The following is a 12,823-nucleotide window of genomic DNA, read 5'->3' on the forward strand; positions in this document are numbered from 1 at the left end:
CAACTTCCTCATGTGTCATAGGGTGATCAGACGTTGCAACAAAAGACATGCAGGTGGTAGAGAGAAGAGAAAAAGCTTAAAGCACCTGGTATTCCCAAGAGGTCTTCCATCCAAGTACTAACTAGGCCCAACCCTCCTTGGCTTCCGAGATCAGACGAGGTCGGGCATGTTCAGGGTGGTGTGGCCGTAAGCAACAATGTCTCTGACAAATGTGCATTATATAGGTACTGGAATCATACGGTTCCTCTATGCAACCAGATCATTTCCGAGAAAGGCTGATGTGTAGTGGGCACATCTTCTTCCCTGACGTGATTATTCTCTGCAGCTGAAACTGAGACTCTCAGATCACTTCGTGTCTGCCAACTACGGTTCCTCTATGCAACCAGATAATTGCCGAGAAAGGCTGATGTGTAGCGGGCAAATCATCTTCTCTGATGTGATCATTCTCTGCAACTGAAACTGAGACTCTCAGATCACTTCGTGTCAGCCAACAAAGCAGCAGCAGCTGAAGATGACCAACTTCCTCATGTGTCACAGGGTGATCAGACGTTGCAACAAAAGACATGCAGGTGGTAGAGAGAAGAGAAAAAGCTTACAGCACCTGGTATTCCCAAGCTGTCTCCCATCCAAGTACTAAGGAGGCTCAACCCTGCTTGGCTTCCGAGATCAGACGAGGTCGGGCATGTTCAGGGTGGTGTGGCCGTAAGCAACAATGTGTCTGACAAATGTGCATTATATAAGTACAGGAATCATACGGTTCCTCTATGTAACCAGATAATTGCTGAGAAAGGCTGATCTGTAGTGGGCACATCTTCTTCCCTGAAGTGATTATTCTCTTTAGCTGAAACTGAGACTCTCAGATCACTTCGTGTCTTCCAACAAAGCAGCAGCAGCTGAAGATGGCCAACTTCCTCATGTGTCACAGGGTGATCAGACGTTGCAACAAAAGACATGCAGGTGGTAGAGAGAAGAGAAAAAGCTTAAGGCACCTGGTATTCCCAAGCGGTCTCCCATTCAAGTACTAACCAGGCCCAACCCTGCTTGGCTTCCGAGATCAGACGAGGTTGGGCTTATTCAGGGTGGTGTGGCCGTAAGCAACAACATCGGTGACAAATGTGCATTATATAGGTACTGGAATCATACGGTTCCTCTATGCAACCAGATAATTGCCGAGAAAGGCTGATGTGTAGCGGGCAAATAATCTTCTTCCCTGACGTGATAATTTTCTCCAGCTGAACATGAGACTCTCAGATCACTTCGTGTCTGCCAACAAAGCAGCAGAAGCTGAAGATGACCAACTTCCTCATGTGTCACAGGGTGATCAGACGTTGCAACAAAAGACATGCAGGTGGTAGAGAGAAGAGAAAAAGCTTAAGGTACCTGGTATTCCCAAGCGGTCTCCCATTCAAGTACTAACCAGGCCCAACCGTGCTTGGCTTCCGAGATCAGACGAGGTCGGGCTTATTCAGGGTGGTGTGGCCGTAAGCAACAATATCGGTGACAAATGTGCATTATATAGGTACTGGAATCATACACTTCCTCTGTATAACCAGATAATTGCCGAAAAAGGCTGACTTGTAGTGGGTTCATCTTCCTCCTTGATGTGATTATTCTCTGGAGCTGAAACTGAGACTCTCAGATCACCTCATGTCTATCAACAAAGCAGCAGCAGCTGAAGATGACCAACTTCTTCACGTGTCACAGGGTGATCAGACGTTGCAACAAAAGACATGCAGGTGGTAGAGAGAAGAGAAAAAGCTTACAGCACCTGGTATTCCCAAGCTGTCTCCCATCCAAGTACTAACCAGGTACAACCCTGCTTGGCGTCCGAGATCAGACGAGGTCGGGCTTATTCAGGGTGGTGTGGCCGTAAGCAACAACGTCTCTGACAAATGTGCATTATATAGGTACTGGAATCATACGGTTCCTCTATGTAACCAGATAATTGCTGAGAAAGGCTGATGTGTAGTGGGCACATCTTCTTCCCTGACGTGATTATTCTCTGCAGCTGAAACTGAGACTCTCAGATCACTTCGTGTCTGCCAACTACGGTTCCTCTATGCAACCAGATAATTGCCGAGAAAGGCTGATGTGTAGCGGGCAAATCATCTTCTCTGATGTGATCATTCTCTGCAACTTAAACTGAGACTCTCAGATCACTTCGTGTCAGCCAACAAAGCAGCCGCAGCTGAAGATGACCAACTTCCTCATGTGTCACAGGGTGATCAGACGTTGCAACAAAAGACATGCAGGTGGTAGAGAGAAGAGAAAAAGCTTACAGCACCTGGTATTCCCAAGCTGTCTCCCATCCAAGTACTAAGGAGGCTCAACCCTGCTTGGCTTCCGAGATCAGACGAGGTCGGGCATGTTCAGGGTGGTGTGGCCGTAAGCAACAATGTGTCTGACAAATGTGCATTATATAAGTACAGGAATCATACGGTTCCTCTATGTAACCAGATAATTGCTGAGAAAGGCTGATCTGTAGTGGGCACATCTTCTTCTCTGATGTGATTATTCTCTCCAGCTGAAACTGAGACTCTCAGATTACCTCATGTCTGCCAACAAAGCAGCAGGAGCTGAAGATGACCAACTTCCTCATGTGTCACAGGGTGATCAGACGTTGCAACAAAAGACATGCAGGTGGTCAAGAGAAGACAAAAAGCTTACAGCACCTGGTAATCCCAAGCAGTCTCCCATCTAAGTACTAACCAGGCCCAACCCTACTTGGCTTCCGAGATAAGAAAAGGTGGGGCTTATTCAGGGTGGTGTGGCGGTAAGCAAATATATTTGTTACAAATGTGAATTATATAGGTACTGGAATCATACACTTCCTCTATGAAACCAGATAATTGCCGAGAAAGGCTGATGTGTAGTGGGCATATCATCTTCTCTGATGTGATCATTCTCTTCAGCTGAAACTGAGACTCTCAGATCACTTCGTGTCTGCCAACAAAGCAGCAGCAGCTGAAGATGACCAACTTCCTCATGTGTCACAGGGTGATCAGACGTTGCAACAAAAGACATGCAGGTGGTAGAGAGAAGAGAAAAAGCTTACAGCACCTGGTATTCCCAAGCTGTCTCCTATCCAAGTACTAACCAGGTACAACCCTGCTTGGCGTCCGAGATCAGACGAGGTCGGGCTTATTCAGGGTGGTGTGGCCGTAAGCAACAATGTCTCTGACAAATGTGCATTATATAGGTACTGGAATCATACGGTTCCTCTATGCAACCAGATAATTGCCGAGAAAGGCTGATGTGTAGCGGGCAAATCATCTTCTTCCCTGACGTGATAATTTTCTCCAGCTGAACATGAGACTCTCAGATCACTTCGTGTCTGCCAACAAAGCAGCAGAAGCTGAAGATGACCAACTTCCTCATGTGTCACAGGGTGATCAGACGTTGCAACAAAAGACATGCAGGTGGTAGAGAGAAGAGAAAAAGCTTACAGCACCTGGTATTCCCAAGCTGACTCCAATCCAAGTACTAACCAGGTACAACCCTGCTTGGCGTCCGAGATCAGACGAGGTCGGGCTTATTCAGGGTGGTGTGGCCGTAAGCAACAATGTCTCTGACAAATGTGCATTATATAGGTACTGGAATCATACGGTTCCTCTATGCAACCAGATAATTGCCGAGAAAGGCTGATGTGTAGCGGACAAATCATCTTCTCTGATGTGATCATTCTCTGCAACTGAAACTGAGACTCTCAGATCACCTCGTGTCTATCAACAAAGCAGCAGCAGCTGAAGATGACCAACTTCTTCACGTGTCACAGGGTGATCAGACGTTGCAACAAAAGACATGCAGGTGGTAGAGAGAAGAGAAAAAGCTTACAGCACCTGGTATTCCCAAGCTGTCTCCTATCCAAGTACTAACCAGGTACAACCCTGCTTGGCGTCCGAGATCAGACGAGGTCGGGCTTATTCAGGGTGGTGTGGCCGTAAGCAACAATGTCTCTGACAAATGTGCATTATATAGGTACTGGAATCATACGGTTCCTCTATGCAACCAGATAATTGCCGAGAAAGGCTGATGTGTAGCGGACAAATCATCTTCTCTGATGTGATCATTCTCTGCAACTGAAACTGAGACTCTCAGATCACCTCGTGTCTATCAACAAAGCAGCAGCAGCTGAAGATGACCAACTTCTTCACGTGTCACAGGGTGATCAGACGTTGCAACAAAAGACATGCAGGTGGTAGAGAGAAGAGAAAAAGCTTACAGCACCTGGTATTCCCAAGCTGTCTCCTATCCAAGTACTAACCAGGTACAACCCTGCTTGGCGTCCGAGATCAGACGAGGTCGGGCTTATTCAGGGTGGTGTGGCCGTAAGCAACAATGTCTCTGACAAATGTGCATTATATAGGTACTGGAATCATACGGTTCCTCTATGGAACCAGATAATCATCTTCTCTGATGTGATCATTATCTGCAACTGAAACTGAGACTCTCAGATCACTTCGTGTCAGCCAACAAAGCAGCAGCAGCTGAAGATGACCAACTTCCTCATGTGTCACAGGGTGATCAGAAGTTGCAACAAAAGACATGCAGGTGGTAGAGAGAAGAGAAGAAGCTTACAGCACCTGGTATTCCCAAGCAGTCTCCCATCCAAGTACTAAGGAGGCCCAACCCTGCTTGGCTTCCGAGATCAGACGAGGTTGGGCTTATTCAGGGTGGTGTGGCCGTAAGCAACAATATCGGTGACAAATGTGCATTATATAGGTACTGGAATCATACACTTCCTCTGTATAACCAGATAATTGCCGAAAAAGGCTGACTTATAGTGGGTTCATCTTCCTCCTTGATGTGATTATTCTCTGGAGCTGAAACTGAGACTCTCAGATCACCTCGTGTCTATCAACAAAGCAGCAGCAGCTGAAGATGACCAGCTTCTTCACGTGTCACAGGGTGATCAGACGTTGCAACAAAAGACATGCAGGTGGTAGAGAGAAGAGAAAAAGCTTACAGCACCTGGTATTCCCAAGCAGTCTCCCATCAAATACTAAGCAGGCCTAAACCTGCTTGGCTTCCGAGATCAGACGAGGTCGGGCTTATTCAGGGTGGTGTGGCCGTAAGCGACAATGTCTGTGACAAATGTGCATTATATAGGTACTGGAATCATACGGTTCCTCTATGCAACCAAATAATTGCAGAGAAAAGCTGACTTGTAGTGGGCACATCTTCTTCTCTGATGTGATTATTCTCTCCAGCTGAAACTGAGACTCTCAGATTACCTCATGTCTGCCAACAAAGCAGCAGGAGCTGAAGATGACCAACTTCCTCATGTGTCACAGGGTGATCAGACGTTGCAACAAAAGACATGCAGGTGGTCGAGAGAAGACAAAAAGCTTACAGCACCTGGTAATCCCAAGCAGACTCCCATCTAAGTACTAACCAGGCCCAACCCTACTTGGCTTCCGAGATAAGACAAGGTGGGGCTTATTCAGGGTGGTGTGGCGGTAAGCAAATATATTTGTTACAAATGTGAATTATATAGGTACTGGAATCATACACTTCCTCTATGAAACCAGATAATTGCCGAGAAAGGCTGATGTGTAGTGGGGATATCATCTTCTCTGATGTGATCATTCTCTTCAGCTGAAACTGAGACTCTTAGATCACTTCGTGTCTGCCAACAAAGCAGCAGCAGCTGAAGATGACCAACTTCCTCATGTGTCACAGGGTGATCAGACGTTGCAACAAAACACATGCTGGTGGTAGAGAGAAGAGAAACAGCTTACAGCACCTGGTATTCCCAAGCAGTCTCCCATTGAAGTACAAACCAGACCCAACCCTGCTTGGCTTCCGAGATAAGACAAGGTGGGGCTTATTCAGGGTGGTGTGGCGGTAAGCGACAATATCTGTTACAAATGTGAATTATATAGGTACTGGAATCATACACTTGCTCTATGAAACCAGATAATTGCCGAGAAAGGCTGATGTGTAGTGGGCATATCATCTTCTCTGATGTGATCATTCTCTTCAGCTGAAACTGAGACTCTCAGATCACTTCGTGTCTGCCAACAAAGCAGCAGCTGCTGAAGATGACCAACTTCCTCATGTGTCACAGGGTGATCAGACGTTGCAACAAAAGACATGCAGGTTGTAGAGAGAAGAGAAAACGCTTACAGCACCTGGTATTCCCAAGCAGTCTCCCATTCAAGTACTAACCAGGACCAACCCTGCTTGGCTTCTGAGATCAGACGAGGTCGGGCATGTTCAGGGTGGTGTGGCCGTAAGCAGCAATGTATCTGACAAATGTGCATTATATAGGCACTGGAATCATACGGTTCCTCTATGCAACCAGATAATTGCCGAGAAAGGCTGATGTGTAGCGGGTGTATCATCTTCTCTGATGTGATCATTCTCTTCAGCTGAAACTGAGACTCTCAGATCACTTCGTGTCTGCCAACAAAGCAGCAGCTGCTGAAGATGACCAACTTCCTCATGTGTCACAGGGTGATCAGACGTTGCAACAAAAGACATGCAGGTTGTAGAGAGAAGAGAAAACGCTTACAGCACCTGGTATTCCCAAGCAGTCTCCCATTAAAGTACTAACCAGGCCCAACCCTCCTTGGCTTCCGAGATCAGACGAGGTCGGGCTTATTCAGGGTGGTGTGGCCGTAAGGAACAATTTCTGTGACAAATGTGCATTATATAGGTACTGGAATCATACACTTCCTCTATGTAACCAGATAATTGCAGAGAAAGGCTGACTTGTTATGGAAACATCTTCTTCCCTGATGTGATTATTCTCTGCAGCTGAAACTGAGACTCTCAGATCACTTCGTGTCTGCCAACAAAGCAGCAGAAAATGAAGATGACCAACTTCCTCATGTGTCACAGGGTGATCAGACGTTGCAACAAAAGACATGCAGGTGGTAGAGAGAAGAGAAAAAGCTTAAGGCACCTGGTATTCCCAAGCAGTCTCCCATTCAAGTACTAACCAGGCCCAACCCTGCTTGGCTTCCGAGATCAGACGAGGTTGGGCTTATTCAGGGTGGTGTGGCCATAAGCAACAATATTGGTGAAAAATGTGCATTATATAGGTACTGGAATCATACACTTCCTCTGTATAACCAGATAATTGCCGAAAAAGGCTGACTTGTAGTGGGTTCATCTTCCTCCTTGATGTGATTATTCTCTGCAGCTGAAACTGAGACTCTCAGATCACCTCGTGTCTATCAACAAAGCAGCAGCAGCTGAAGATGACTAACTTCTTCACGTGTCACAGGGTGATCAGACGTTGCAACAAAAGACATGCAGGTGGTAGAGAGAAGAGAAAAAGCTTACAGCGCCTGGTATTCCCAAGCTGTGTCCCATCCAAGTACTAACCAGGTACAACCCTGCTTGGCGTCCGAGATCAGATGAGGTCGGGCTTATTCAGGGTGGTGTGGCCGTAAGCAACAATGTCTCTGACAAATGTGCATTATATAGGTACTGGAATCATACGGTTCCTCTATGCAACCAGATAATTGCCGAGAAAGGCTGATGTGTAGCGGGCAAATCATCTTCTCTGATGTGATCATTCTCTGCAACTTAAACTGAGACTCTCAGATCACTTCGTGTCAGCCAACAAAGCAGCAGCAGCTGAAGATGACCAACTTCCTCATGTGTCACAGGGTGATCAGACGTTGCAACAAAAGACATGCAGGTGGTAGAGAGAAGAGAAAAAGCTTACAGCACCTGGTATTCCCAAGCAGTCTCCCATCCAAGTACTAAGGAGGCTCAACCCTGCTTGGCTTACGAGATCAGGCATGTTCAGGGTGGTGTGGCCGTAAGCAACAATGTGTCTGACAAATGTGCATTATATAAGTACAGGAATCATACGGTTCCTCTATGTAACCAGATAATTGCTGAGAAAGGCTGATCTGTAGTGGGCACATCTTCTTCCCTGACGTGATAATTTTCTCCAGCTGAACATGAGACTCTCAGATCACTTCGTGTCTGCCAACAAAGCAGCAGAAGCTGAAGATGACCATCTTCCTCATGTGTCACAGGGTGATCAGACGTTGCAACAAAAGACATGCAGGTGGTAGAGAGAAGAGAAAAAGCTTAAGGTACCTGGTATTCCCAAGCGGTCTCCCATTCAAGTACTAACCAGGCCCAACCGTGCTTGGCTTCCGAGATCAGACGAGGTCGGGCTTATTCAGGGTGGTGTGGCCGTAAGCAAAAATATCGGTGACAATTGTGCATTATATAGGTACTGGAATCATACACTTCCTCTGTATAACCAGATAATTGCCGAAAAAGGCTGACTTGTAGTGGGTTCATCTTCCTCCTTGATGTGATTATTCTCTGCAGCTGAAACTGAGACTCTCAGATCACCTCGTGTCTATCAACAAAGCAGCAGCAGCTGAAGATGACTAACTTCTTCACGTGTCACAGGGTGATCAGACGTTGCAACAAAAGACATGCAGGTGGTAGAGAGAAGAGAAAAAGCTTACAGCACCTGGTATTCCCAAGCTGTCTCCCATCCAAGTACTAACCAGGTACAACCCTGCTTGGCGTCCGAGATCAGACGAGGTCGGGCTTATTCAGGGTGGTGTGGCCGTAAGCAACAATGTCTCTGACAAATGTGCATTATATAGGTACTGGAATCATACGGTTCCTCTATGCAACCAGATAATTGCCGAGAAAGGCTGATGTGTAGCGGGCAAATCATCTTCTCTGATGTGATCATTCTCTGCAACTTAAACTGAGACTCTCAGATCACTTCGTGTCAGCCAACAAAGCAGCAGCAGCTGAAGATGACCAACTTCCTCATGTGTCACAGGGTGATCAGACGTTGCAACAAAAGACATGCAGGTGGTAGAGAGAAGAGAAAAAGCTTACAGCACCTGGTATTCCCAAGCAGTCTCCCATCCAAGTACTAAGGAGGCTCAACCCTGCTTGGCTTACGAGATCAGGCATGTTCAGGGTGGTGTGGCCGTAAGCAACAATGTGTCTGACAAATGTGCATTATATAAGTACAGGAATCATACGGTTCCTCTATGTAACCAGATAATTGCAGAGAAAGGCTGACTTGTTATGGGCACATCTTCTTCCCTGATGTGATTATTCTCTGCAGCTGAAACTGAGACTCTCAGATCACTTCGTGTCTGCCAACAAAGCAGCAGCAGCTGAAGATGACCAACTTCGTCATGTGTCACAGTGTGATCAGACGTTGCAACAAAAGACATGCAGGTGGTCGAGAGAAGACAAAAAGCTTACAGCACCTGGTAATCCCAAGCAGTCTCCCATCTAAGTACTAACCAGGCCCAACCCTACTTGGCTTCCGAGATAAGACAAGGTGGGGCTTATTCAGGGTGGTGTGGCGGTAAGCAAATATATTTGTTACAAATGTGAATTATATAGGTACTGGAATCATACACTTCCTCTATGAAACCAGATAATTGCCGAGAAAGGCTGATGTGTAGTGGGCATATCATCTTCTCTGATGTGATCATTCTCTTCAGCTGAAACTGAGACTCTTAGATCACTTCGTGTCTGCCAACAAAGCAGCAGCAGCTGAAGATGACCAACTTCCTCATGTGTCACAGGGTGATCAGACGTTGCAACAAAACACATGCAGGTGGTAGAGAGAAGAGAAACAGCTTACAGCACCTGGTATTCCCAAGCAGTCTCCCATTGAAGTACAAACCAGACCCAACCCTGCTTGGCTTCCGAGATAAGACAAGGTGGGGCTTATTCAGGGTGGTGTGGCGGTAAGCGACAATATCTGTTACAAATGTGAATTATATAGGTACTGGAATCATACACTTGCTCTATGAAACCAGATAATTGCCGAGAAAGGCTGATGTGTAGTGGGCATATCATCTTCTCTGATGTGATCATTCTCTTCAGCTGAAACTGAGACTCTCAGATCACTTCGTGTCTGCCAACAAAGCAGCAGCTGCTGAAGATGACCAACTTCCTCATGTGTCACAGGGTGATCAGACGTTGCAACAAAAGACATGCAGGTTGTAGAGAGAAGAGAAAACGCTTACAGCACCTGGTATTCCCAAGCAGTCTCCCATTAAAGTACTAACCAGGCCCAACCCTCCTTGGCTTCCAAGATCAGACGAGGTCGGGCTTATTCAGGGTGGTGTGGCCGTAAGGAACAATTTCTGTGACAAATGTGCATTATATAGGTACTGGAATCATACACTTCCTCTATGTAACCAGATAATTGCAGAGAAAGGCTGACTTGTTATGGAAACATCTTCTTCCCTGATGTGATTATTCTCTGCAGCTGAAACTGAGACTCTCAGATCACTTCGTGTCTGCCAACAAAGCAGCAGCAGCTGAAGATGACCAACTTCCTCATGTGTCACAGGGTGATCAGACGTTGCAACAAAAGACATGCAGGTTGTAGAGAGAAGAGAAAACGCTTACAGAACCTGGTATTCCCAAGCAGTCTCCCATTAAAGTACTAACCAGGCCCAACCCTCCTTGGCTTCCGAGATCAGACGAGGTCGGGCTTATTCAGGGTGGTGTGGCCGTAAGGAACAATTTCTGTGACAAATGTGCATTATATAGGTACTGGAATCATACAATTCCTCTATGTAACCAGATAATTGCAGAGAAAGGCTGACTTGTTATGGGCACATCTTCTTCCCTGATGTGATTATTCTCTGCAGCTGAAACTGAGACTCTCAGATCACTTCGTGTCTGCCAACAAAGCAGCAGCAGCTGAAGATGACCAACTTCGTCATGTGTCACAGGGTGATCAGACGTTGCAACAAAAGACATGCAGGTGGTCGAGAGAAGACAAAAAGCTTACAGCTCCTGGTATTCCCAAGCGGTCTCCCATTTAAGTACTAACCAGGCCCAACCCTCCTTGGCTTCCGAGATCAGACGAGGTCGGGCATGTTCAGGGTGGTGTGGCCGTAAGCAACAATGTCTCTGACAAATGTGCATTATATAGGTACAGGAATCATACGGTTCCTCTATGCAACCAGATAATTGCCGAGAAAGGCTGATGTGTAGCGGGCAAATCATCTTCTCTGATGTGATCATTCTCTGCAACTTAAACTGAGACTCTCAGATCACTTCGTGTCAGCCAACAAAGCAGCAGCAGCTGAAGATGACCAACTTCCTCATGTGTCACAGGGTGATCAGACGTTGCAACAAAAGACATGCAGGTGGTAGAGAGAAGAGAAAAAGCTTACAGCACCTGGTATTCCCAAGCAGTCTCCCATCCAAGTACTAAGGAGGCTCAACCCTGCTTGGCTTACGAGATCAGGCATGTTCAGGGTGGTGTGGCCGTAAGCAACAATGTGTCTGACAAATGTGCATTATATAAGTACAGGAATCATACGGTTCCTCTATGTAACCAGATAATTGCTGAGAAAGGCTGATCTGTAGTGGGCACATCTTCTTCCCTGACGTGATAATTTTCTCCAGCTGAACATGAGACTCTCAGATCACTTCGTGTCTGCCAACAAAGCAGCAGAAGCTGAAGATGACCAACTTCCTCATGTGTCACAGGGTGATCAGACGTTGCAACAAAAGACATGCAGGTGGTAGAGAGAAGAGAAAAAGCTTAAGGTACCTGGTATTCCCAAGCGGTCTCCCATTCAAGTACTAACCAGGCCCAACCGTGCTTGGCTTCCGAGATCAGACGAGGTCGGGCTTATTCAGGGTGGTGTGGCCGTAAGCAAAAATATCGGTGACAATTGTGCATTATATAGGTACTGGAATCATACACTTCCTCTGTGTAACCAGATAATTGCCGAAAAAGGCTGACTTGTAGTGGGTTCATCTTCCTCCTTGATGTGATTATTCTCTTCAGCTGAAACTGAGACTCTCAGATCACTTCGTGTCTGCCAACAAAGCAGCAGAAAATGAAGATGACCAACTTCCTCATGTGTCACAGGGTGATCAGACGTTGCAACAAAAGACATGCAGGTGGTAGAGAGAAGAGAAAAAGCTTAAGGCACCTGGTATTCCCAAGCAGTCTCCCATTCAAGTACTAACCAGGCCCAACCCTGCTTGGCTTCCGAGATCAGACGAGGTTGGGCTTATTCAGGGTGGTGTGGCCATAAGCAACAATATTGGTGAAAAATGTGCATTATATAGGTACTGGAATCATACACTTCCTCTGTATAACCAGATAATTGCCGAAAAAGGCTGACTTGTAGTGGGTTCATCTTCCTCCTTGATGTGATTATTCTCTGCAGCTGAAACTGAGACTCTCAGATCACCTCGTGTCTATCAACAAAGCAGCAGCAGCTGAAGATGACTAACTTCTTCACGTGTCACAGGGTGATCAGACGTTGCAACAAAAGACATGCAGGTGGTAGAGAGAAGAGAAAAAGATTACAGCGCCTGGTATTCCCAAGCTGTGTCCCATCCAAGTACTAACCAGGTACAACCCTGCTTGGCGTCCGAGATCAGATGAGGTCGGGCTTATTCAGGGTGGTGTGGCCGTAAGCAACAATGTCTCTGACAAATGTGCATTATATAGGTACTGGAATCATACGGTTCCTCTATGCAACCAGATAATTGCCGAGAAAGGCTGATGTGTAGCGGGCAAATCATCTTCTCTGATGTGATCATTCTCTGCAACTTAAACTGAGACTCTCAGATCACTTCGTGTCAGCCAACAAAGCAGCAGCAGCTGAAGATGACCAACTTCCTCATGTGTCACAGGGTGATCAGACGTTGCAACAAAAGACATGCAGGTGGTAGAGAGAAGAGAAAAAGCTTACAGCACCTGGTATTCCCAAGCAGTCTCCCATCCAAGTACTAAGGAGGCTCAACCCTGCTTGGCTTACGAGATCAGGCATGTTCAGGGTGGTGTGGCCGTAAGCAACAATGTGTCTGACAAATGTGCATT

General features: G+C 46.5%; 24 pseudogenes; all 24 read right to left on the bottom strand.

Moving 5' to 3' along the window:
- Positions 1–73: 73 nt before the first annotated feature.
- LOC140282347 (5S ribosomal RNA) lies at positions 74–192 on the bottom strand (annotated as a pseudogene).
- A 397-nt stretch (positions 193–589) lies between these two features.
- On the bottom strand, positions 590–708 carry LOC140292999 (5S ribosomal RNA; annotated as a pseudogene).
- Positions 709–977: 269 nt separating this feature from the next.
- On the bottom strand, positions 978–1,096 carry LOC140312122 (5S ribosomal RNA; annotated as a pseudogene).
- A 272-nt stretch (positions 1,097–1,368) lies between these two features.
- LOC140267143 (5S ribosomal RNA) lies at positions 1,369–1,487 on the bottom strand (annotated as a pseudogene).
- Positions 1,488–1,756: 269 nt separating this feature from the next.
- On the bottom strand, positions 1,757–1,875 carry LOC140290615 (5S ribosomal RNA; annotated as a pseudogene).
- Positions 1,876–2,272: 397 nt separating this feature from the next.
- Positions 2,273–2,391, bottom strand: LOC140293000 (5S ribosomal RNA; annotated as a pseudogene).
- A 657-nt stretch (positions 2,392–3,048) lies between these two features.
- Positions 3,049–3,167, bottom strand: LOC140290063 (5S ribosomal RNA; annotated as a pseudogene).
- A 272-nt stretch (positions 3,168–3,439) lies between these two features.
- LOC140288406 (5S ribosomal RNA) lies at positions 3,440–3,558 on the bottom strand (annotated as a pseudogene).
- A 269-nt stretch (positions 3,559–3,827) lies between these two features.
- Positions 3,828–3,946, bottom strand: LOC140290064 (5S ribosomal RNA; annotated as a pseudogene).
- Positions 3,947–4,215: 269 nt separating this feature from the next.
- On the bottom strand, positions 4,216–4,334 carry LOC140290065 (5S ribosomal RNA; annotated as a pseudogene).
- Positions 4,335–4,571: 237 nt separating this feature from the next.
- Positions 4,572–4,690, bottom strand: LOC140291702 (5S ribosomal RNA; annotated as a pseudogene).
- A 269-nt stretch (positions 4,691–4,959) lies between these two features.
- On the bottom strand, positions 4,960–5,077 carry LOC140296195 (5S ribosomal RNA; annotated as a pseudogene).
- A 1,045-nt stretch (positions 5,078–6,122) lies between these two features.
- On the bottom strand, positions 6,123–6,241 carry LOC140317758 (5S ribosomal RNA; annotated as a pseudogene).
- Positions 6,242–6,510: 269 nt separating this feature from the next.
- Positions 6,511–6,629, bottom strand: LOC140288622 (5S ribosomal RNA; annotated as a pseudogene).
- A 269-nt stretch (positions 6,630–6,898) lies between these two features.
- On the bottom strand, positions 6,899–7,017 carry LOC140275089 (5S ribosomal RNA; annotated as a pseudogene).
- Positions 7,018–7,286: 269 nt separating this feature from the next.
- On the bottom strand, positions 7,287–7,405 carry LOC140291288 (5S ribosomal RNA; annotated as a pseudogene).
- Positions 7,406–8,052: 647 nt separating this feature from the next.
- LOC140267158 (5S ribosomal RNA) lies at positions 8,053–8,171 on the bottom strand (annotated as a pseudogene).
- A 269-nt stretch (positions 8,172–8,440) lies between these two features.
- On the bottom strand, positions 8,441–8,559 carry LOC140290616 (5S ribosomal RNA; annotated as a pseudogene).
- A 1,423-nt stretch (positions 8,560–9,982) lies between these two features.
- LOC140292304 (5S ribosomal RNA) lies at positions 9,983–10,101 on the bottom strand (annotated as a pseudogene).
- Positions 10,102–10,370: 269 nt separating this feature from the next.
- LOC140293789 (5S ribosomal RNA) lies at positions 10,371–10,489 on the bottom strand (annotated as a pseudogene).
- Positions 10,490–10,758: 269 nt separating this feature from the next.
- Positions 10,759–10,877, bottom strand: LOC140300726 (5S ribosomal RNA; annotated as a pseudogene).
- Positions 10,878–11,524: 647 nt separating this feature from the next.
- Positions 11,525–11,643, bottom strand: LOC140267164 (5S ribosomal RNA; annotated as a pseudogene).
- Positions 11,644–11,912: 269 nt separating this feature from the next.
- LOC140275097 (5S ribosomal RNA) lies at positions 11,913–12,031 on the bottom strand (annotated as a pseudogene).
- Positions 12,032–12,300: 269 nt separating this feature from the next.
- Positions 12,301–12,419, bottom strand: LOC140293547 (5S ribosomal RNA; annotated as a pseudogene).
- Between the last annotated feature and the right edge of the window lie 404 nt (positions 12,420–12,823).

This window comes from Leuresthes tenuis, unplaced genomic scaffold, assembly GCF_036924035.1.
Source record: "Leuresthes tenuis unplaced genomic scaffold, fLeuTen1.0.hap1 SCAF_1, whole genome shotgun sequence".
In the NCBI taxonomy this organism is placed as follows: domain Eukaryota; kingdom Metazoa; phylum Chordata; class Actinopteri; order Atheriniformes; family Atherinopsidae; genus Leuresthes; species Leuresthes tenuis.